Source organism: Pristiophorus japonicus, unplaced genomic scaffold (assembly GCF_044704955.1).
Source record: "Pristiophorus japonicus isolate sPriJap1 unplaced genomic scaffold, sPriJap1.hap1 HAP1_SCAFFOLD_577, whole genome shotgun sequence".
NCBI classification, from domain to species: domain Eukaryota; kingdom Metazoa; phylum Chordata; class Chondrichthyes; family Pristiophoridae; genus Pristiophorus; species Pristiophorus japonicus.
In genome coordinates this window covers 268,804-293,033 of record NW_027254485.1, presented here as the reverse complement: position 1 = coordinate 293,033, position 24,230 = coordinate 268,804, and the positions used below count along the sequence as shown (strand labels likewise).

Genomic DNA, 24,230 nt, shown 5'->3' with positions numbered 1-24,230 from the left:
GAGCTTGGGCTGTACCCCCTCCCTCTGTGTACACTCTATCCCCATATACACCGTGGGCTGTACCCCCTCCCTCTGTGTACACTCTATCCCCACACACACCATGGGCTGTACCCCCTCCCTCTGTGTACACTCTATCCCCATATACACCATGGGCTGTACCCTCCCTCTGTGTACACTCTATCCACACACACACCATGGGCTGTACCCTCCCTCTGTGTACACTGTATCCCAATATACACCGTGGGCTGACCCTCCCTCTGTGTACACTCTATCCCACACACACCGTGGGCTGTACCCTCCCTCTGTGTACACTGTATCCCCATATACACCGTGGGCTGACCCTCCCTCTGTGTACACTCTATCCCACACACACCGTGGGCTGTACCATCCCTCTGTGTACACTCTATCCCCACACACACCGTGGGTTGTACCCCCTCCCTCTGTGTACACTGTATCCACACACACCATGGGTTGACCCTCCCTCTGTGTACCCTCTATCCCCGTATACACTGTGGGCTGTACCCCCTCCCTCTGTGTACACTCTATCCCCACACACACCGTGGGCTGTACCCCCTCCCTCTGTGTACACTCTATCCCCATATACACCGTGGGCTGTACCCCCCTCCCTCTGTGTACATTCTATCCCCACACACACCATGGGCTGTACCCTCCCTCTGTGTACACTGTATCCCAATATACACCGTGGGCTGACCCTCCCTCTGTGTGCACTCTATCCCCACACACCGTGGCCTGACCCTTCCTCTGTGTACAGTCTATCCCCACACACCGTGGCCTGACCCTTCCTCTGTGCAACACTCTATCCCACACACCGTGGGCTGTACCCTCCCTCTGTGTACACTCTATCCCCACACACCGTGGGCTGTACCCTCCCTCTGTGTACACTCTATTCCCAACATATACCGTGGGCTGTACCCTCCCTCTGTGTACACTCTATCCCCACACACACCATGGGCTGTACCCCTCCCTCTGTGTACACTCTATCCCCACACACTGTGGGCTGACCCTCCCCCTGTGTACACTCTATCCCCACACACACCATACGCTGACCCTCCCTCTGTGTACGCTCTATCCACACACACCGTGGCCTGACCCTCCCTCTGTGTACACTCTATCCCACACACACCGTGACCTGACCCTCCCTCTGTGTACACTCTATCCACACACACCGTGGCCTGACCCTCCCTCTGTGTACACTCTATCCCCACACACACCGTGACCTGACCCTCCCTCTGTGTACACTCTATCCACACACACCGTGGCCTGACCCTCCCTCTGTGTACACTCTATCCCCACACACACCGTGGGCTGACCCTCCCTCTGTGTGCACTCTATCCCCACACACACTGTGGGCTGTACCCTCCCTCTGTGTACACTCTATCCCCACACACACTGTGGGCTGTACACCCTCCCTCTGTGTACACTCTATCTCCACACACACTGTGGGCTGTACCCCCTCCCTCTGTGTACACTCTATCCCCACACACACTGTGGGCTGTACCCCCTCCCTCTGTGTACACTCTATCTCCACACACACTGTGGGCTGACCCTCCCTCTGTGTACACTCTATCCCCACACACACTGTGGGCTGTACCCTCCCTCTGTGCACACTCTATCCCCACACACACCGTGGGCTGACCCTCCCTCTGTGTACACTCTATCCCCACACACACTGTGGGCCATGTCTATAAGCCATCAGACACTTTGTAATAAAATCCAGCGGCCAATTCCATTCACAACCAATCACTTTATTTCGCATTTGTTTTGGTGACATTTATATTGACGCTCGTCACCATCGGGAAGGGTCACTTTAAGGTTAGTCTGGTAGAGAAACTTCGGCACACACCCAGAACAAGAGCACGCAGCGTTTCCACCTGGAACCGGAAGAGTTGCAGATTTAAGTGTTATACATTTTCACCTCCCGTCCCGTGCTGGGAAAGTGGGAGCTCCACACGGCCCCGGAGCTCTGCTCCATCCGGAGTTTATATGATGCTAAAAGGGAGCAGATCGTGTGGACCATAACACGCTGTCTCACCTGGTCCTGAACAGGCGAACCAGAGACACGAGCTGCGCTTAAAGGGGAGCCGGGGACGGGTCACTTCAAATCTGATGTGGTGGATCAATATTTCAGTGAGTGGTCAATCGATGGAACACGTTCCCTCAGGAGAGGGTGCAGCAGCTCGTGGCAATTCATTCAAATGCAAAACTGGGCAGATTTCTTTCCTACCTGTGGGTGTATGTGCAGAAATCGCAGAAGGTTGAGAGGAGATTTGACAGAGGTGTTCTCAGGTTGGGAAAGCAGTTATAAAGGCTTCCAGGATCCTGGGCTTCATAAACCGAGGCACAGAGTACTGCCCGTGGGAATGATGATGGACCTGTATAAAACACGGGTTCGGCCCCAGCTGGAGTATTGTGTCCAATTCTGGGCCCCGCACTTTAGGAAGGATGTGAAGGCCTTAGAGAGGGTGCAGAGGGGATTTCCGAGAATGGTTCCAGGGATGAGGGACTTCAGTGATGGGGATAGACTGGAGAAGCTGGGGTTGTTCTCCTTGGAGCAGAGAAGGTTGAGAGGAGATTTGATCCAGGTGTTCACAATCATGAGGGATCTGGACAGAGGTCGAAAGAAACTGTTCCCATTGGGGGAAGGGTCAGGAACCAGAGGGACACAGATTTAAGGCGATTGGCAGAAGAACCAGAGGCGATGTAAGAAAATACTTGTTTACGCAGCGAGTGGTTGGGATCTGGAATTCACGGCCTGAGAGGGTGGGGGAGGCAGACTCAATCCTGCTTTCAAAAGGGAGTTGGATAAATATCTGAAGGGAAGAATATTGGCGGGCTACGGGGAAAGGGCGGGGAGTGGGACTGGCTGGGGTCAGCACGGGCTCGGTGGGCTGACTGGCCTTTCGTGCTGTGACCATTCTCTGGTTCTAGACTATAAAATAACATTTGGGAGACAGTAGGAAGGGAACAGGTAGGAGGTGAAGGTATCGATGGGCCGCCCGTTTCACGCTCTGCACCATTATCCTTTCCATTGAAGTTAGCGGAGAGTAAAATCAGGCGAGAGTGTAAACGGGTGACCAGCCCGACCCCGGCAGTTTCCCCGCCCAGCGCCTTGGGTTAAAGTTACTCTCTCTAAGTGTCGGTTCAGTATCAACACGTAAAATACTAAACATCTCGCCTCTCTCACCAGGGGCGATATTCGGGACAGTGATTCACGAGTTAAAGGCGAACATTAGCGCATTAAGTTAATACAAGGCTGAATTACTGACCATATTCCTCCCCCTCAGACACCACTTACCCGCTTGATACCTCATGCTGATTGTGTTAGGGAGGTTCGAAGATCCATGGGCCACTTCACAGGTGTAGACCTCCCCCTTGGTCCATTCCTCCACAGGCACCGTCAGGTAAGCCACCGTTTCAAAGGTATCGGCGGCTCCCGGTCTGGAAGGGAGAACGATACCCTTCTGGTCCACCCCGCCTTTCTTCCAGGAAACCTTTAGTTTGTCGGGATAGAATCCAGATATGGCACAGCCCAGGACAGCGGTGGTTTGATTGTAGACAACCTCCGGCGATGGAACAAGCGAGATGAGGCTTGGAGCTTGAGCTGTAACACGTTACAAGATTTCAGATTAAATGGGGTTGGGATTGGCCGCGATCTAATGCAGTAGCAGAACGGGCCGGAGAGGTTGACTAGCCTACCCCTGTTCCTGTGTTCCCCTGGACAGATATCGAGGGGTATCAACAGAACAAGGGAATCCTGTGGATCTCTCAGGTGACCTTTCATCTCACTCAGCCTGTCAATCCACCCCCAATTGTGACTGGATTCTCTCTCGGCCTCTCCTGAAATGTGTGGTTACTTTTCAGATCTGGGCTCGGAAAACCAGCCTCCCTTTTCACATTTCAGATGCTGACCGATTTGCTGTGTATGTTCACAGCATCATAGAAATTTACAGCACGGAAGGAGGCCATTCGACCCATCGTGTCCACACCGGCCGACCAAGAGCTACCCAGCCTAATCCCACTTTCCAGCTCTCGGTCGGTAGCCCTGTGGGTTACAGCACTTCAGGTATACATCCAGGTCCTGTTTAAATAAGGTGAGGGTTTCTGCCTCGACCACCCTTTCAGGCCGTGAATTCCAGACCCCCACCACCCTCTGGGTTAAAAACTTTCCCCTCAAATTCCCCCGACCAATTACTTTAAATCTACGTCCCCTGGTTATTGACCCCTCGGCTAAGGGAAACGAGTCCTTCCTATCCACTCTATCCAGGCCCCTCATAATTTTATACACCTCAATCAGGTCTCCCCTCAGCCTCCTCTGTTCCAAAGTAAACAACCCCAGCCGATCCAATCTGTCCTCACAGCCAATGTTTCTGCAGGGACCTGAAGATCCCACAGTGCCCATAACCGGGTCTGGGATCGGAGTCGACAGGGCTGCACTTTGTAACCTTCTCGCTGAGCCTGTGGGGAAACTACAATTATCCACAAGATGCAGGCAGTGTGAGCCCGTACCTTCACCATTCCCCCTCCATGGTGCAGTGTGAGACGTACCGACACCATTCCCCCTCCATGGTGCAGTGTGAGCCCGTACCTTCACCATTCCCCCTCCATGGTGCAGTGTGAGACGTACTGACACCATTCCCCCTCCATGGTGCAGTGTGAGCCCGTACCTTCACCATTCCCCCTCCATGGTGCAGTGTGAGCCCGTACCTTCACCATTCCCCCTCCATGGTGCAGTGTGAGACGTACTGACACCATTCCCCCTCCATGGTGCAGTGTGAGCCCGTACCGACACCATTCCCCCTCCATGGTGCAGTGTGAGACGTACCGACACCATTCCCTCTCCATGGTGCAGTGTGAGACGTACCGACACCATTCCCTCTCCATGGTGCAGTGTGAGACGTACCGACACCATTCCCCCTCCATGGTGCAGTGTGAGACGTACCGACACCATTCCCCCTCCATGGTGCAGTGTGAGACGTACCGACACCATTCCCCCTCCATGGTGCAGTGTGAGACGTACCTTCACCATTCCCCCTCCATGGTGCAGTGTGAGACGTACCGACACCATTCCCCCTCCATGGTGCAGTGTGAGATGTACCGACACCATTCCCCCTCCATGGTGCAGTGTGAGACGTACCGACACCATTCCCCCTCCATGGTGCAGGCAGTGTGAGACGTACCGACACCATTCCCCCTCCATGGTGCAGTGTGAGACGTACCGACACCATTCCCCCTCCATGGTGCAGTGTGAGACGTACCGACACCATTCCCCCTCCATGGTGCAGTGTGAGACGTACCGACACCATTCCCCCTCCATGGTGCAGTGTGAGACGTACCGACACCATTCCCCCTCCATGGTGCAGTGTGAGACGTACCGTCACCATTCCCTCTCCATGGTGCAATGTGAGACGTACCGACACCATTCCCCCTCCATGGTGCAGTGTGAGACGTACCGACACCATTCCCCCTCCATGGTGCAGTGTGAGACGTACCGACACCATTCCCCCTCCATGGTGCAGGCAGTGTGAGACGTACCGACACCATTCCCTCTCCATGGTGCAGTGTGAGACGTACCGACACCATTCCCTCTCCATGGTGCAGGCAGTGTGAGACGTACCGACACCATTCCCCCTCCATGGTGCAGTGTGAGACGTACCGACACCATTCCCCCTCCATGGTGCAGGCAGTGTGAGACGTACCGACACCATTCCCCCTCCATGGTGCAGGCAGTGTGAGACGTACCGACACCATTCCCCCTCCATGGTGCAGTGTGAGACGTACCGTCACCATTCCCCCTCCATGGTGCAGTGTGAGACGTACCGACACCATTCCCCCTCCATGGTGCAGTGTGAGACGTACCGACACCATTCCCCCTCCATGGTGCAGGCAGTGTGAGACGTACCGACACCATTCCCCCTCCATGGTGCAGGCAGTGTGAGACGTACCGACACCATTCCCCCTCCATGGTGCAGTGTGAGACGTACCGACACCATTCCCCCTCCATGGTGCAGTGTGAGACGTACCGACACCATTCCCCCTCCATGGTGCAGTGTGAGACGTACCGACACCATTCCCCCTCCATGGTGCAGTGTGAGACGTACCGACACCATTCCCCCTCCATGGTGCAGGCAGTGTGAGACGTACCGACACCATTCCCCCTCCATGGTGCAGTGTGAGACGTACCGACACCATTCCCCCTCCATGGTGCAGTGTGAGACGTACCGACACCATTCCCCCTCCATGGTGCAGTGTGAGACGTACCGACACCATTCCCCCTCCATGGTGCAGTGTGAGACGTACCGACACCATTCCCCCTCCATGGTGCAGTGTGAGACGTACCGACACCATTCCCCCTCCATGGTGCAGGCAGTGTGAGACGTACCGACACCATTCCCCCTCCATGGTGCAGTGTGAGACGTACCGACACCATTCCCCCTCCATGGTGCAGTGTGAGACGTACCGACACCATTCCCCCTCCATGGTGCAGTGTGAGACGTACCGACACCATTCCCCCTCCATGGTGCAGTGTGAGACGTACCGACACCATTCCCCCTCCATGGTGCAGGCAGTGTGAGACGTACCGACACCATTCCCCCTCCATGGTGCAGTGTGAGACGTACCGACACCATTCCCCCTCCATGGTGCAGTGTGAGACGTACCGACACCATTCCCCCTCCATGGTGCAGGCAGTGTGAGACGTACCGACACCATTCCCCCTCCATGGTGCAGTGTGAGACGTACCGACACCATTCCCTCTCCATGGTGCCGGCAGTGTGAGACGTACCGACACCATTGCCCCTCCATGGTGCAGTGTGAGACGTACCGACACCATTCCCCCTCCATGGTGCAGTGTGAGACGTACCGACACCATTCCCCCTCCATGGTGCAGGCAGTGTGAGACGTACCGACACCATTCCCCCTCCATGGTGCAGTGTGAGACGTACCGACACCATTCCCCCTCCATGGTGCAGTGTGAGACGTACTGACACCATTCCCCCTCCATGGTGCAGTGTGAGACGTACCGACACCATTCCCCCTCCATGGTGCAGGCAGTGTGAGACGTACCGACACCATTCCCCCTCCATGGTGCAGTGTGAGACGTACCGTCACCATTCCCCCTCCATGGTGCAGTGTGAGCCCGTACCGACACCATTCCCCCTCCATGGTGCAGTGTGAGACGTACTGACACCATTCCCCCTCCATGGTGCAGTGTGAGACGTACCGACACCATTCCCCCTCCATGGTGCAGTGTGAGACGTACCGACACCATTCCCCCTCCATGGTGCAGTGTGAGACGTACCGACACCATTCCCCCTCCATGGTGCAGTGTGAGACGTACCGACACCATTCCCCCTCCATGGTGCAGTGTGAGACGTACCGACACCATTCCCCCTCCATGGTGCAGTGTGAGACGTACCGACACCATTCCCCCTCCATGGTGCAGGCAGTGTGAGACGTACCGACACCATTCCCCCTCCATGGTGCAATAGTAAATGGTGTCAATCGGTGTGGGGCGGGAACTCGAGGCGCCGACAGCCAATCGGCAGCCCACTTGTAGCTCCGCCCCATTCTCCTCACCATTGACCTCGGTGTAGGAAGGACGGACAAAAGAGGCAACGCAAGTTAAATGGCGCACTATTACAGGGAGTGAATGGTGCCCTATTACAGGGGGTGAATGGAGCCTTATTACAGGGGGTGAATGGAGCCCTATTACAGGAGGTGAATGGTGCCCTATTACAGGGAGTGAATGGTGCCCTATTACAGGGGGTGAATGGAGCCCTATTACAGGGAGGGAATGATGCCTTATTACAGGGGGTGAATGGTGCCCTATTACAGGGGGTGAATGGTGCCCTATTACAGGGGGTGAATGGTGCCCTATTACAGGGGGTGAATGGTGCCCGATTACAGGGGTTGAATGGTGCCCTATTACAGGGGGTGAATGGTGCCCTATTACAGGGGGTGAATGGTGCCCTATTACAGGGGGTGAATGGAGCCCTATTACAGGGGGTGAATGGTGCCCTATTACAGGGGGTGAATGGTGCCCTATTACAGGGGGTGAACGGAGCCCTATTACAGGGGTGAATGGAGCCCGATTACAGGGGGTGAATGGTGCCCTATTACAGGGGGTGAATGGTGCCCTATTACAGGGGGTGAATGGTGCCCTATTACAGGGGGTGAATGGAGCCCTATTACAGGGGGTGAATGGAGCCCTATTACAGGGGGTGAATGGTGCCCTATTACAGGGGTTGAATGGTGCCCTATTACAGGAGGTGAATGGTGCCCTATTACAGGGGGTGAATGGTGCCCTATTACAGGGGGTGAATGGTGCCCTATTACAGGGGGTGAATGGTGCCCTTTTACAGGAGGTGAATGGTGCCCTATTATAGGGGGTGAATGGTGCCCTATTACAGGGGGTGAATGGTGCCCTATTACAGGGGGTGAATGGTGCCCTATTACAGGGGGTGAATGGAGCCCTATTACAGGGGGTGAATGGAGCCCTATTACAGGGGGTGAATGGTGCCCTATTACAGGGGTTGAATGGTGCCCTATTACAGGAGGTGAATGGTGCCCTATTACAGGGGGTGAATGGTGCCCTATTACAGGGGGTGAATGGTGCCCTATTACAGGGGGTGAATGGTGCCCTATTACAGGAGGTGAATGGTGCCCTATTATAGGGGGTGAATGGTGCCCTATTACAGGGGGTGAATGGTGCCCTATTACAGGGGGTGAATGGTGCCCTATTACAGGGGGTGAATGGTGCCGTATTACAGGGGGTGAATGGTGCCCTATTACAGGGGGTGAATGGAGCCCTATTACAGGGGGTGAATGGTGCCCTATTACAGGGGGTGAATGGTGCCCTATTACAGGGGGTGAATGGTGCCCTATTACAGGGGGTGAACGGTGCCCTATTACAGGGGGTGAACGGTGCCCGATTACAAGGGGTGAAAGGTGCCCTATTACAGGGGGTGAATGGTGCCCTATTACAGGGGGCGAATGGTGCCCGATTACAGGGGGTGAATGGTGCCGTATTACAGGGGGTGAATGGTGCCCTATTACAGGGGGTGAATGGAGCCCTATTACAGGGGGAGAATGGTGCCCGATTACACGGGGTGAATGGTGCCCGATTACAGGGGGTGAACGGAGCCCTATTACAGGGGGTGAATGGTGCCCTATTACAGGGGGTGAATGGAGCCCTATTACAGGGGGTGAATGGAGCCATATTACAGGGGGTGAATGGTGCCCTATTACAAGAGTTGAATGGTGCCCTATTACAGGGGGTGAATGGTGCCGTATTACAGGAGGTGAATGGTGCCCTATTACAGGGGGTGAATGGTGCCCTATTACAGGGGGTGAATGGTGCCCTATTACAGGGGGTGAATGGTGCCCTATTACAGGGGGTGAATGGAGTCCTATTACAGGGGGTGAATGGTGCCCTATTACAGGGGGTGAATGGTGCCCTATTACAGGGGGTGAATGGTGCCCTTTTACAAGGGGTGAATGGTGCACTATTACAGTGGGTGAATGGTGCCCTATTACAGGGGGTGAATGGTGCCCTATTACAGGGGGTGAATGGAGCCCTATTACAGGGGGTGAATGGTGCCCTATTACAGGGGGTGAATGGTGCCCTATTACAGGGGGTGAATGGTGCCCTATTACAGGGGGTGAATGGTGCCCTATTACAGGGGGTGAATGGTGCCCGATTACAGGGGGTGAATGGTGCCCGATTACAGGGGGTGAATGGTGCCGTATTACAGGGGGTGAATGGTGCCCTATTACAGGGGGTGAATGGTGCCGTATTACAGGAGGTGAATGGTGCCCTATTACAGGGGGTGAATTGTGCCCTATTACAGGGGGTGAATGGTGCCCTATTACAGGGGGTGAATGGTGCCCTATTACAGGGGGTGAATGGTGCCCTATTACAGGGGGTGAATGGAGTCCTATTACAGGGGGTGAATGGTGCCCTATTACAGGGGGTGAATGGTGCCCTATTACAGGGGGTGAATGGTGCCCTTTTACAGGGGGTGAATGGTGCACTATTACAGGGGGTGAATGGTGCCCTATTACAGGGGGTGAATGGTGCCCTATTACAGGGGGTGAATGGTGCCCTATTACAGGGGGTGAATGGTGTCCTATTACAGGGGGTGAATGGTGCCCTATTACAGGGGGTGAATGGTGCCCTATTACAGGGGGTGAATGGAGTCCTATTACAGGGGTGAATGGTGCCCTATTACAGGGGGTGAAAGGTGCCCTATTACAGGGGGTGAATGGTGCCCTATTACAGGGGGTGAATGGTGCCCTATTACAAGAGGTGAATGGTGCCCTATTACAGGGGGTGAATGGTGCCCTATTACAGGGGGTGAATGGTGCCCTATTACAGGGGGTGAATGGTGCCCTATTACAGGGGGTGAATGGTGCCCTATTACAGGGGGTGAATGGTGCCCTATTACAGGAGGTGAATGTGCCCTATTACAGGGGGTGAATGGTGCCCTATTACAGGGGGTGAATGGTGCCCTATTACAGGAGGTGAATGTGCCCTATTACAGGGGGTGAATGGTGCCCTATTACAGGGGGTGAATGGTGCCCTATTACAGGGGGTGAATGGAGCCCTATTACAGGGGGTGAATGGTGCCCTATTACAGGGGGTGAATGGTGTCCTATTACAGGGGCTGAATGGTGCCCTATTACAGGGGGTGAATGGAGCCCTATTACACGGGGTGAATGGTAACCTATTACAGGGAGTGAATGGTGCCCTATTACAGGGGGTGAATGGAGCCCAATTACAGGGGGTGAATGGAGCCCTATTACAGGGAGTGAATGGAGCCCTATTACAGGGGGTGAATGGAGCCCTATTACAGGGGGTGAATGGTGCCCTATTACAGGGGTTGAATGGTGCCCTATTACAGGAGGTGAATGGTGCCCTATTACAGGGGGTGAATGGTGCCCTATTACAGGGGGTGAATGGTGCCCTATTACAGGGGGTGAATGGTGCCCTTTTACAGGAGGTGAATGGTGCCCTATTATAGGGGGTGAATGGTGCCCTATTACAGGGGGTGAATGGTGCCCTATTACAGGGGGTGAATGGTGCCCTATTACAGGGGGTGAATGGAGCCCTATTACAGGGGGTGAATGGAGCCCTATTACAGGGGGTGAATGGTGCCCTATTACAGGGGTTGAATGGTGCCCTATTACAGGAGGTGAATGGTGCCCTATTACAGGGGGTGAATGGTGCCCTATTACAGGGGGTGAATGGTGCCCTATTACAGGGGGTGAATGGTGCCCTATTACAGGAGGTGAATGGTGCCCTATTATAGGGGGTGAATGGTGCCCTATTACAGGGGGTGAATGGTGCCCTATTACAGGGGGTGAATGGTGCCCTATTACAGGGGGTGAATGGTGCCGTATTACAGGGGGTGAATGGTGCCCTATTACAGGGGGTGAATGGAGCCCTATTACAGGGGGTGAATGGAGCCCTATTACAGGGGGTGAATGGTGCCCTATTACAGGGGGTGAATGGTGCCCTATTACAGGGGGTGAATGGTGCCCTATTACAGGGGGTGAACGGTGCCCTATTACAGGGGGTGAATGGTGCCCGATTACAGGGGGTGAAAGGTGCCCTATTACAGGGGGTGAATGGTGCCCTATTACAGGGGGTGAATGGTGCCCGATTACAGGGGGTGAATGGTGCCGTATTACAGGGGGTGAATGGTGCCCTATTACAGGGGGTGAATGGAGCCCTATTACAGGGGGAGAATGGTGCCCGATTACACGGGGTGAATGGTGCCCGATTACAGGGGGTGAACGGAGCCCTATTACAGGGGGTGAATGGTGCCCTATTACAGGGGGTGAATGGAGCCCTATTACAGGGGGTGAATGGAGCCATATTACAGGGGGTGAATGGTGCCCTATTACAGGGGTTGAATGGTGCCCTATTACAGGGGGTGAATGGTGCCGTATTACAGGAGGTGAATGGTGCCCTATTACAGGGGGTGAATGGTGCCCTATTACAGGGGGTGAATGGTGCCCTATTACAGGGGGTGAATGGTGCCCTATTACAGGGGGTGAATGGTGCCCTATTACAGGGGGTGAATGGAGTCCTATTACAGGGGGTGAATGGTGCCCTATTACAGGGGGTGAATGGTGCCCTATTACAGGGGGTGAATGGAGTCCTATTACAGGGGTGAATGGTGCCCTATTACAGGGGGTGAAAGGTGCCCTATTACAGGGGGTGAATGGTGCCCTATTACAAGAGGTGAATGGTGCCCTATTACAGGGGGTGAATGGTGCCCTATTACAGGGGATGAATGGTGCCCTATTACAGGGGGTGAATGGTGCCCTATTACAGGGGGTGAATGGTGCCCTATTACAGGGGGTGAATGGTGCCCTATTACAGGAGGTGAATGTGCCCTATTACAGGGGGTGAATGGTGCCCTATTACAGGGGGTGAATGGTGCCCTATTACAGGAGGTGAATGGTGCCCTATTATAGGGGGTGAATGGTGCCCTATTACAGGGGGTGAATGGTGCCCTATTACAGGGGGTGAATGGAGCCCTATTACAGGGGGTGAATGGTGCCCTATTACAGGGGGTGAATGGTGTCCTATTACAGGGGCTGAATGGTGCCCTATTACAGGGGGTGAATGGAGCCCTATTACACGGGGTGAATGGTGCCCTATTACAGGGAGTGAATGGTGCCCTATTACAGGGGGTGAATGGAGCCCTATTACAGGGGGTGAATGGAGCCCTATTACAGGGAGTGAATGGAGCCCTATTACAGGGGGTGAATGGAGCCCTATTACAGGGGGTGAATGGTGCCCTATTACAGGGGTTGAATGGTGCCCTATTACAGGAGGTGAATGGTGCCCTATTACAGGGGGTGAATGGTGCCCTATTACAGGGGGTGAATGGTGCCCTATTACAGGGGGTGAATGGTGCCCTTTTACAGGAGGTGAATGGTGCCCTATTATAGGGGGTGAATGGTGCCCTATTACAGGGGGTGAATGGTGCCCTATTACAGGGGGTGAATGGTGCCCTATTACAGGGGGTGAATGGAGCCCTATTACAGGGGGTGAATGGAGCCCTATTACAGGGGGTGAATGGTGCCCTATTACAGGGGTTGAATGGTGCCCTATTACAGGAGGTGAATGGTGCCCTATTACAGGGGGTGAATGGTGCCCTATTACAGGGGGTGAATGGTGCCCTATTACAGGGGGTGAATGGTGCCCTATTACAGGAGGTGAATGGTGCCCTATTATAGGGGGTGAATGGTGCCCTATTACAGGGGGTGAATGGTGCCCTATTACAGGGGGTGAATGGTGCCCTATTACAGGGGGTGAATGGTGCCGTATTACAGGGGGTGAATGGTGCCCTATTACAGGGGGTGAATGGAGCCCTATTACAGGGGGTGAATGGTGCCCTATTACAGGAGGTGAATGGTGCCCTATTACAGGGGGTGAATGGTGCCCTATTACAGGGGGTGAACGGTGCCCTATTACAGGGGGTGAATGGTGCCCGATTACAGGGGGTGAAAGGTGCCCTATTACAGGGGGTGAATGGTGCCCTATTACAGGGGGTGAATGGTGCCCGATTACAGGGGGTGAATGGTGCCGTATTACAGGGGGTGAATGGTGCCCTATTACAGGGGGTGAATGGAGCCCTATTACAGGGGGAGAATGGTGCCCGATTACACGGGGTGAATGGTGCCCGATTACAGGGGGTGAACGGAGCCCTATTACAGGGGGTGAATGGTGCCCTATTACAGGGGGTGAATGGAGCCCTATTACAGGGGGTGAATGGAGCCATATTACAGGGGGTGAATGGTGCCCTATTACAGGGGTTGAATGGTGCCCTATTACAGGGGGTGAATGGTGCCGTATTACAGGAGGTGAATGGTGCCCTATTACAGGGGGTGAATGGTGCCCTATTACAGGGGGTGAATGGTGCCCTATTACAGGGGGTGAATGGTGCCCTATTACAGGGGGTGAATGGTGCCCTATTACAGGGGGTGAATGGAGTCCTATTACAGGGGGTGAATGGTGCCCTATTACAGGGGGTGAATGGAGCCCTATTACAGGGGGTGAATGGTGCCCTATTACAGGGGGTGAATGGTGTCCTATTACAGGGGCTGAATGGTGCCCTATTACAGGGGGTGAATGGAGCCCTATTACACGGGGTGAATGGTGCCCTATTACAGGGAGTGAATGGTGCCCTATTACAGGGGGTGACTGGAGCCCAATTACAGGGGGTGAATGGAGCCCTATTACAGGGAGTGAATGGAGCCCTATTACAGGGGGTGAATGGAGCCCTATTACAGGGGGTGAATGGTGCCCTATTACAGGGGTTGAATGGTGCCCTATTACAGGAGGTGAATGGTGCCCTATTACAGGGGGTGAATGGTGCCCTATTACAGGGGGTGAATGGTGCCCTATTACAGGGGGTGAATGGTGCCCTTTTACAGGAGGTGAATGGTGCCCTATTATAGGGGGTGAATGGTGCCCTATTACAGGGGGTGAATGGTGCCCTATTACAGGGGGTGAATGGTGCCCTATTACAGGGGGTGAATGGAGCCCTATTACAGGGGGTGAATGGAGCCCTATTACAGGGGGTGAATGGTGCCCTATTACAGGGGTTGAATGGTGCCCTATTACAGGAGGTGAATGGTGCCCTATTACAGGGGGTGAATGGTGCCCTATTACAGGGGGTGAATGGTGCCCTATTACAGGGGGTGAATGGTGCCCTATTACAGGAGGTGAATGGTGCCCTATTATAGGGGGTGAATGGTGCCCTATTACAGGGGGTGAATGGTGCCCTATTACAGGGGGTGAATGGTGCCCTATTACAGGGGGTGAATGGTGCCGTATTACAGGGGGTGAATGGTGCCCTATTACAGGGGGTGAATGGAGCCCTATTACAGGGGGTGAATGGTGCCCTATTACAGGGGGTGAATGGTGCCCTATTACAGGGGGTGAATGGTGCCCTATTACAGGGGGTGAACGGTGCCCTATTACAGGGGGTGAATGGTGCCCGATTACAGGGGGTGAAAGGTGCCCTATTACAGGGGGTGAATGGTGCCCTATTACAGGGGGTGAATGGTGCCCGATTACAGGGGGTGAATGGTGCCGTATTACAGGGGGTGAATGGTGCCCTATTACAGGGGGTGAATGGAGCCCTATTACAGGGGGAGAATGGTGCCCGATTACACGGGGTGAATGGTGCCCGATTACAGGGGGTGAACGGAGCCCTATTACAGGGGGTGAATGGTGCCCTATTACAGGGGGTGAATGGAGCCCTATTACAGGGGGTGAATGGAGCCATATTACAGGGGGTGAATGGTGCCCTATTACAGGGGTTGAATGGTGCCCTATTACAGGGGGTGAATGGTGCCGTATTACAGGAGGTGAATGGTGCCCTATTACAGGGGGTGAATGGTGCCCTATTACAGGGGGTGAATGGTGCCCTATTACAGGGGGTGAATGGTGCCCTATTACAGGGGGTGAATGGAGTCCTATTACAGGGGGTGAATGGTGCCCTATTACAGGGGGTGAATGGTGCCCTATTACAGGGGGTGAATGGAGTCCTATTACAGGGGTGAATGGTGCCCTATTACAGGGGGTGAAAGGTGCCCTATTACAGGGGGTGAATGGTGCCCTATTACAGGGGGTGAATGGTGCCCTATTACAAGAGGTGAATGGTGCCCTATTACAGGGGGTGAATGGTGCCCTATTACAGGGGGTGAATGGTGCCCTATTACAGGGGGTGAATGGTGCCCTATTACAGGGGGTGAATGGTGCCCTATTACAGGGGGTGAATGGTGCCCTATTACAGGAGGTGAATGTGCCCTATTACAGGGGGTGAATGGTGCCCTATTACAGGGGGTGAATGGTGCCCTATTACAGGAGGTGAATGGTGCCCTATTATAGGGGGTGAATGGTGCCCTATTACAGGGGGTGAATGGTGCCCTATTACAGGGGGTGAATGGAGCCCTATTACAGGGGGTGAATGGTGCCCTATTACAGGGGGTGAATGGTGTCCTATTACAGGGGCTGAATGGTGCCCTATTACAGGGGGTGAATGGAGCCCTATTACACGGGGTGAATGGTGCCCTATTACAGGGAGTGAATGGTGCCCTATTACAGGGGGTGAATGGAGCCCTATTACAGGGGGTGAATGGAGCCCTATTACAGGGAGTGAATGGAGCCCTATTACAGGGGGTGAATGGAGCCCTATTACAGGGGGTGAATGGTGCCCTATTACAGGGGTTGAATGGTGCCCTATTACAGGAGGTGAATGGTGCCCTATTACAGGGGGTGAATGGTGCCCTATTACAGGGGGTGAATGGTGCCCTATTACAGGGGGTGAATGGTGCCCTTTTACAGGAGGTGAATGGTGCCCTATTATAGGGGGTGAATGGTGCCCTATTACAGGGGGTGAATGGTGCCCTATTACAGGGGGTGAATGGTGCCCTATTACAGGAGGTGAATGGTGCCCTATTACAGGGGGTGAATGGTGCCCTATTACAGGGGGTGAATGGTGCCCTATTACAGGGGGTGAATGGTGCCCTATTACAGGAGGTGAATGGTGCCCTATTATAGGGGGTGAATGGTGCCCTATTACAGGGGGTGAATGGTGCCCTATTACAGGGGGTGAATGGTGCCCTATTACAGGGGGTGAATGGTGCCCTATTACAGGGGGTGAATGGAGCCCTATTACAGGGGGTGAATGGTGCCCTATTACAGGGGGTGAATGGTGCCCTATTACAGGGGGTGAATGGTGCCCTATTACAGGGGGTGAACGGTGCCCTATTACAGGGGGTGAATGGTGCCCGATTACAGGGGGTGAAAGGTGCCCTATTACAGGGGGTGAATGGTGCCCTATTACAGGGGGTGAATGGTGCCCGATTACAGGGGGTGAATGGTGCCGTATTACAGGGGGTGAATGGTGCCCTATTACAGGGGGTGAATGGAGCCCTATTACAGGGGGAGAATGGTGCCCGATTACACGGGGTGAATGGTGCCCGATTACAGGGGGTGAACGGAGCCCTATTACAGGGGGTGAATGGTGCCCTATTACAGGGGGTGAATGGAGCCCTATTACAGGGGGTGAATGGAGCCATATTACAGGGGGTGAATGGTGCCCTATTACAGGGGTTGAATGGTGCCCTATTACAGGGGGTGAATGGTGCCGTATTACAGGAGGTGAATGGTGCCCTATTACAGGGGGTGAATGGTGCCCTATTACAGGGGGTGAATGGTGCCCTATTACAGGGGGTGAATGGTGCCCTATTACAGGGGGTGAATGGTGCCCTATTACAGGGGGTGAATGGAGTCCTATTACAGGGGGTGAATGGTGCCCTATTACAGGGGGTGAATGGTGCCCTATTACAGGGGGTGAATGGTGCCCTTTTACAAGGGGTGAATGGTGCACTATTACAGTGGGTGAATGGTGCCCTATTACAGGGGGTAAATGGTGCCCTATTACAGGGGGTGAATGGAGCCCTATTACAGGGGGTGAATGGTGCCCTATTACAGGGGGTGAATGGTGCCCTATTACAGGGGGTGAATGGTGCCCTATTACAGGGGGTGAATGGTGCCCTATTACAGGGGGTGAATGGTGCCCGATTACAGGGGGTGAATGGTGCCCGATTACAGGGGGTGCATGGTGCCGTATTACAGGGGGTGAATGGTGCCCTATTACAGGGGGTGAATGGTGCCGTATTACAGGAGGTGAATGGTGCCCTATTACAGGGGGTGAATTGTGCCCTATTACAGGGGGTGAATGGTGCCCTATTACAGGGGGTGAATGGTGCCCTATTACAGGGGGTGAATGGTGCCCTATTACAGGGGGTGAATGGAGTCCTATTACAGGGGGTGAATGGTGCCCTATTACAGGGGGTGAATGGTGCCCTATTACAGGGGGTGAATGGTGCCCTTTTACAGGGGGTGAATGGTGCACTATTACAGGGGGTGAATGGTGCCCTATTACAGGGGGTGAATGGTGCCCTATTACAGGGGGTGAATGGTGCCCTATTACAGGGGGTGAATGGTGCCCTATTACAGGGGGTGAATGGTGCCCTATTACAGGGGGTGAATGGTGCCCTATTACAGGGGGTGAATGGTGCCCTATTACAGGGGGTGAATGGAGTCCTATTACAGGGGTGAATGGTGCCCTATTACAGGGGGTGAAAGGTGCCCTATTACAGGGGGTGAATGGTGTCCTATTACAGGGGCTGAATGGTGCCCTATTACAGGGGGTGAATGGAGCCCTATTACACGGGGTGAATGGTGCCCTATTACAGGGAGTGAATGGTGCCCTATTACAGGGGGTGAATGGAGCCCTATTACAGGGGGTGAATGGAGCCCTATTACAGGGAGTGAATGGAGCCCTATTACAGGGGGTGAATGGAGCCCTATTACAGGGGGTGAATGGTGCCCTATTACAGGGGTTGAATGGTGCCCTATTACAGGAGGTGAATGGTGCCCTATTACAGGGGGTGAATGGTGCCCAATTACAGGGGGTGAATGGTGCCCTATTACAGGGGGTGAATGGTGCCCTTTTACAGGAGGTGAATGGTGCCCTATTATAGGGGGTGAATGGTGCCCTATTACAGGGGGTGAATGGTGCCCTATTACAGGGGGTGAATGGTGCCCTATTACAGGGGGTGAATGGAGCCCTATTACAGGGGGTGAATGGAGCCCTATTACAGGGGGTGAATGGTGCCCTATTACAGGGGTTGAATGGTGCCCTATTACAGGGGGTGAATGGTGCCCTATTACAGGGGGTGAATGGTGCCCTATTACAGGGGGTGAATGGTGCCGTATTACAGGGGGTGAATGGTACCCTATTACAGGGGGTGAATGGAGCCCTATTACAGGGGGTGAATGGTGCCCTATTACAGGGGGTGAATGGTGCCCTATTACAGGGGGTGAATGGTGCCGTATTACAGGGGGTGAATGGTGCCCTATTACAGGGGGTGAATGGAGCCCTATTACAGGGGGTGAATGGTGCCCTATTACAGGGGGTGAATGGTGCCCTATTACAGGGGGTGAATGGTGCCCTATTACAGGGGGTGAACGGTGCCCTATTACAGGGGGTGAATGGTGCCCGATTACAGGGGGTGAAAGGTGCCCTATTACAGGGGGTGAACGGTGCCCTATTACAGGGGGTGAATGGTGCCCGATTACAGGGGGTGAATGGTGCCGTATTACAGGGGGTGAATGGTGCCCTATTACAGGGGGTGAATGTGCCCTATTACAGGGGGTGAATGGTGCCCTATTATAGGGGGTGAATGGTGCCCTATTACAGGGGGTGAATGGTGCCCTATTACAGGGGGTGAATGGTGCCCTATTACAGGGGGTGAATGGTGCCGTATTACAGGGGGTGAATGGTGCCCTATTACAGGGGGTGAATGGAGCCCTATTACAGGGGGTGAATGGTGCCCTATTACAGGGGGTGAATGGTGCCCTATTACAGGGGGTGAACGGTGCCCTATTACAGGGGGTGAACGGTGCCCTATTACAGGGGGTGAATGGTGCCCGATTACAGGGGGTGAAAGGTGCCCCATTACAGGGGGTGAATGGTGCCCTATTACAGGGGGTGAATGGTGCCCGATTACAGGGGGTGAATGGTGCCGTATTACAGGGGGTGAATGGTGCCCTATTACAGGGGGTGAATGGAGCCCTATTACAGGGGGAGAATGGTGCCCGATTACACGGGGTGAATGGTGCCCGATTACAGGGGGTGAACGGAGCCCTATTACAGGGGGTGAATGGTGCCCTATTACAGGGGGTGAATGGAGCCCTATTACAGGGGGTGAATGGAGCCATATTACAGGGGGTGAATGGTGCCCTATTACAGGGGTTGAATGGTGCCCTATTACAGGGGGTGAATGGTGCCGTATTACAGGAGGTGAATGGTGCCCTATTACAGGGGGTGAATGGTGCCCTATTACAGGGGGTGAATGGTGCCCTATTACAGGGGGTGAATGGTGCCCTATTACAGGGGGTGAATGGTGCCCTATTACAGGGGGTGAATGGAGTCCTATTACAGGGGGTGAATGGTGCCCTATTACAGGGGGTGAATGGTGCCCTATTACAGGGGGTGAATGGAGTCCTATTACAGGGGTGAATGGTGCCCTATTACAGGGGGTGAAAGGTGCCCTATTACAGGGGGTGAATGGTGCCCTATTACAGGGGGTGAATGGTGCCCTATTACAAGAGGTGAATGGTGCCCTATTACAGGGGGTGAATGGTGCCCTATTACAGGGGGTGAATGGTGCCCTATTACAGGGGGTGAATGGTGCCCTATTACAGGGGGTGAAAGGTGCCCTATTACAGGGGGTGAATGGTGCCCTATTACAGGAGGTGAATGTGCCCTATTACAGGGGGAGAATGGTGCCCTATTACAGGGGGTGAATGGTGCCCTATTACAGGAGGTGAATGGTGCCCTATTATAGGGGGTGAATGGTGCCCTATTACAGGGGGTGAATGGTGCCCTATTACAGGGGGTGAATGGAGCCCTATTACAGGGGGTGAATGGTGCCCTATTACAGGGGGTGAATGGTGTCCTATTACAGGGGCTGAATGGTGCCCTATTACAGGGGGTGAATGGAGCCCTATTACACGGGGTGAATGGTGCCCTATTACAGGGAGTGAATGGTGCCCTATTACAGGGGGTGAATGGAGCCCTATTACAGGGGGTGAATGGAGCCCTATTACAGGGAGTGAATGGAGCCCTATTACAGGGGGTGAATGGAGCCCTATTACAGGGGGTGAATGGTGCCCTATTACAGGGGTTGAATGGTGCCCTATTACAGGAGGTGAATGGTGCCCTATTACAGGGGGTGAATGGTGCCCTATTACAGGGGGTGAATGGTGCCCTTTTACAGGAGGTGAATGGTGCCCTATTATAGGGGGTGAATGGTGCCCTATTACAGGGGGTGAATGGTGCCCTATTACAGGGGGTGAATGGTGCCCTATTACAGGGGGTGAATGGAGCCCTATTACAGGGGGTGAATGGAGCCCTATTACAGGGGGTGAATGGTGCCCTATTACAGGGGTTGAATGGTGCCCTATTACAGGAGGTGAATGGTGCCCTATTACAGGGGGTGAATGGTGCCCTATTACAGGGGGTGAATGGTGCCCTATTACAGGGGGTGAATGGTGCCCTATTACAGGAGGTGAATGGTGCCCTATTATAGGGGGTGAATGGTGCCCTATTACAGGGGGTGAATGGTGCCCTATTACAGGGGGTGAAAGGTGCCCTATTACAGGGGGTGAATGGTGCCCTATTACAGGGGGTGAATGGTGCCCGATTACAGGGGGTGAATGGTGCCGTATTACAGGGGGTGAATGGTGCCCTATTACAGGGGGTGAATGGAGCCCTATTACAGGGGGAGAATGGTGCCCGATTACACGGGGTGAATGGTGCCCGATTACAGGGGGTGAACGGAGCCCTATTACAGGGGGTGAATGGTGCCCTATTACAGGGGGTGAATGGAGCCCTATTACAGGGGGTGAATGGAGCCATATTACAGGGGGTGAATGGTGCCCTATTACAGGGGTTGAATGGTGCCCTATTACAGGGGGTGAATGGTGCCGTATTACAGGAGGTGAATGGTGCCCTATTACAGGGGGTGAATGGTGCCCTATTACAGGGGGTGAATGGTGCCCTATTACAGGGGGTGAATGGTGCCCTATTACAGGGGGTGAATGGTGCCCTATTACAGGGGGTGAATGGAGTCCTATTACAGGGGGTGAATGGTGCCCTATTACAGGGGGTGAATGGTGCCCTATTACAGGGAGTGAATGGTGCCCTTTTACAAGGGGTGAATGGTGCACTATTACAGTGGGTGAATGGTGCCCTATTACAGGGGGTGAATGGTGCCCTATTACAGGGGGTGAATGGAGCCCTATTACAGGGGGTGAATGGTGCCCTATTACAGGGGGTGAATGGTGCCCTATTACAGGGGGTGAATGGTGCCCTATTACAGGGGGTGAATGGTGCCCGATTACAGGGGGTGAATGGTGCCCGATTACAGGGGGTGAATGGTGCCGTATTACAGGGGGTGAATGGTGCCCTATTACAGGGGGTGAATGGTGCCGTATTACAGGAGGTGAATGGTGCCCTATTACAGGGGGTGAATTGTGCCCTATTACAGGGGGTGAATGGTGCCCTATTACAGGGGGTGAATGGTGCCCTATTACAGGGGGTGAATGGTGCCCTATTACAGGGGGTGAATGGAGTCCTATTACAGGGGGTGAATGGTGCCCTATTACAGGGGGGGAATGGTGCCCTATTACAGGGGGTGAATGGTGCCCTTTTACAGGGGGTGAATGGTGCACTATTACAGGGGGTGAATGGTGCCCTATTACAGGGGGTGAATGGTGCCCTATTACAGGGGGTGAATGGTGCCCTATTACAGGGGGTGAATGGTGCCCTATTACAGGGGGTGAATGGTGCCCTATTACAGGGGGTGAATGGTGCCCTATTACAGGAGGTGAATGTGCCCTATTACAGGGGGTGAATGGTGCCCTATTACAGGGGGTGAATGGTGCCCTATTACAGGGGGTGAATGGAGTCCTATTACAGGGGTGAATGGTGCCCTATTACAGGGGGTGAAAGGTGCCCTATTACAGGGGGTGAATGGTGCCCTATTACAGGGTGTGAATGGTGCCCTATTACAAGAGGTGAATGGTGCCCTATTACAGGGGGTGAATGGTGCCCTATTACAGGGGGTGAATGGTGCCCTATTACAGGAGGTGAATGTGCCCTATTACAGGGGGTGAATGGTGCCCTATTACAGGGGGTGAATGGTGCCCTATTACAGGAGGTGAATGGTGCCCTATTATAGGGGGTGAATGGTGCCCTATTACAGGGGGTGAATGGTGCCCTATTACAGGGGGTGAATGGAGCCCTATTACAGGGGGTGAATGGTGCCCGATTACAGGGGGTGAATGGTGTCCTATTACAGGGGCTGAATGGTGCCCTATTACAGGGGGTGAATGGAGCCCTATTACACGGGGTGAATGGTGCCCTATTACAGGAGGTGAATGGTGCCCTATTACAGGAGGTGAATGTGCCCTATTACAGGGGGTGAATGGTGCCCTATTACAGGGGGTGAATGGTGCCCTATTACAGGGGGTGAATGGAGTCCTATTACAGGGGTGAATGGTGCCCTATTACAGGGGGTGAAAGGTGCCCTATTACAGGGGGTGAATGGTGCCCTATTACAGGGTGTGAATGGTGCCCTATTACAAGAGGTGAATGGTGCCCTATTACCGGGGGTGAATGGTGCCCTATTACAGGGGGTGAATGGTGCCCTATTACAGGAGGTGAATGTGCCCTATTACAGGGGGTGAATGGTGCCCTATTACAGGGGGTGAATGGTGCCCTATTACAGGAGGTGAATGGTGCCCTATTATAGGGGGTGAATGGTGCCCTATTACAGGGGGTGAATGGTGCCCTATTACAGGGGGTGAATGGAGCCCTATTACAGGGGGTGAATGGTGCCCGATTACAGGGGGTGAATGGTGTCCTATTACAGGGGCTGAATGGTGCCCTATTACAGGGGGTGAATGGAGCCCTATTACACGGGGTGAATGGTGCCCTATTACAGGGAGTGAATGGTGCCCTATTACAGGGGGTGAATGGAGCCCTATTACAGGGGGTGAATGGAGCCCTATTACAGGGGGTGAATGGTGCTCTATTACAGGAGGTGAATGGTGCCATATTACAGGAGGTGAATGGTGCCCTATTACAGGGGGTGAATGGTGCCCTATTACAAGGGGTGAATGGTGCACTATTACAGGGCGTGAATGGTGCCCTATTACAGGGGGTGAATGGTGCCCTATTACAGGGGGTGAATGGTGCCCTATTACAGGGGGTGAATGGTGCCCTATTACAGGGGGTGAATGGTGCCCTATTACAAGAGGTGAATGGTGCCCTATTACAGGGGGTGAATGGTGCCCTATTACAGGGGGTGAATGGTGCCCTATTACAGGGGGTGAATGGTGCCCTATTACAGGGGGTGAATGGTGCCCTATTACAGGGGGTGAATGGTGCCTATTACAGGGGGTGAATGGTGCCCTATTACAGGGGGTGAATGGAGCCCTATTACAGGGGGTGAATGGTGCCCGATTACAGGGGGTGAATGGTGTCCTATTACAGGGGCTGAATGGTGCCCTATTACAGGGGGTGAATGGAGCCCTATTACACGGG

At 54.1% G+C, this 24,230-nt stretch overlaps 1 pseudogene; it reads right to left on the bottom strand.

Annotated features, from left to right (window-relative positions):
• LOC139254794 (immunoglobulin gamma-1 heavy chain-like) overlaps positions 1-24,230 on the bottom strand; it is a 105,286-nt pseudogene that overhangs the window by 17,046 nt on the left and 64,010 nt on the right.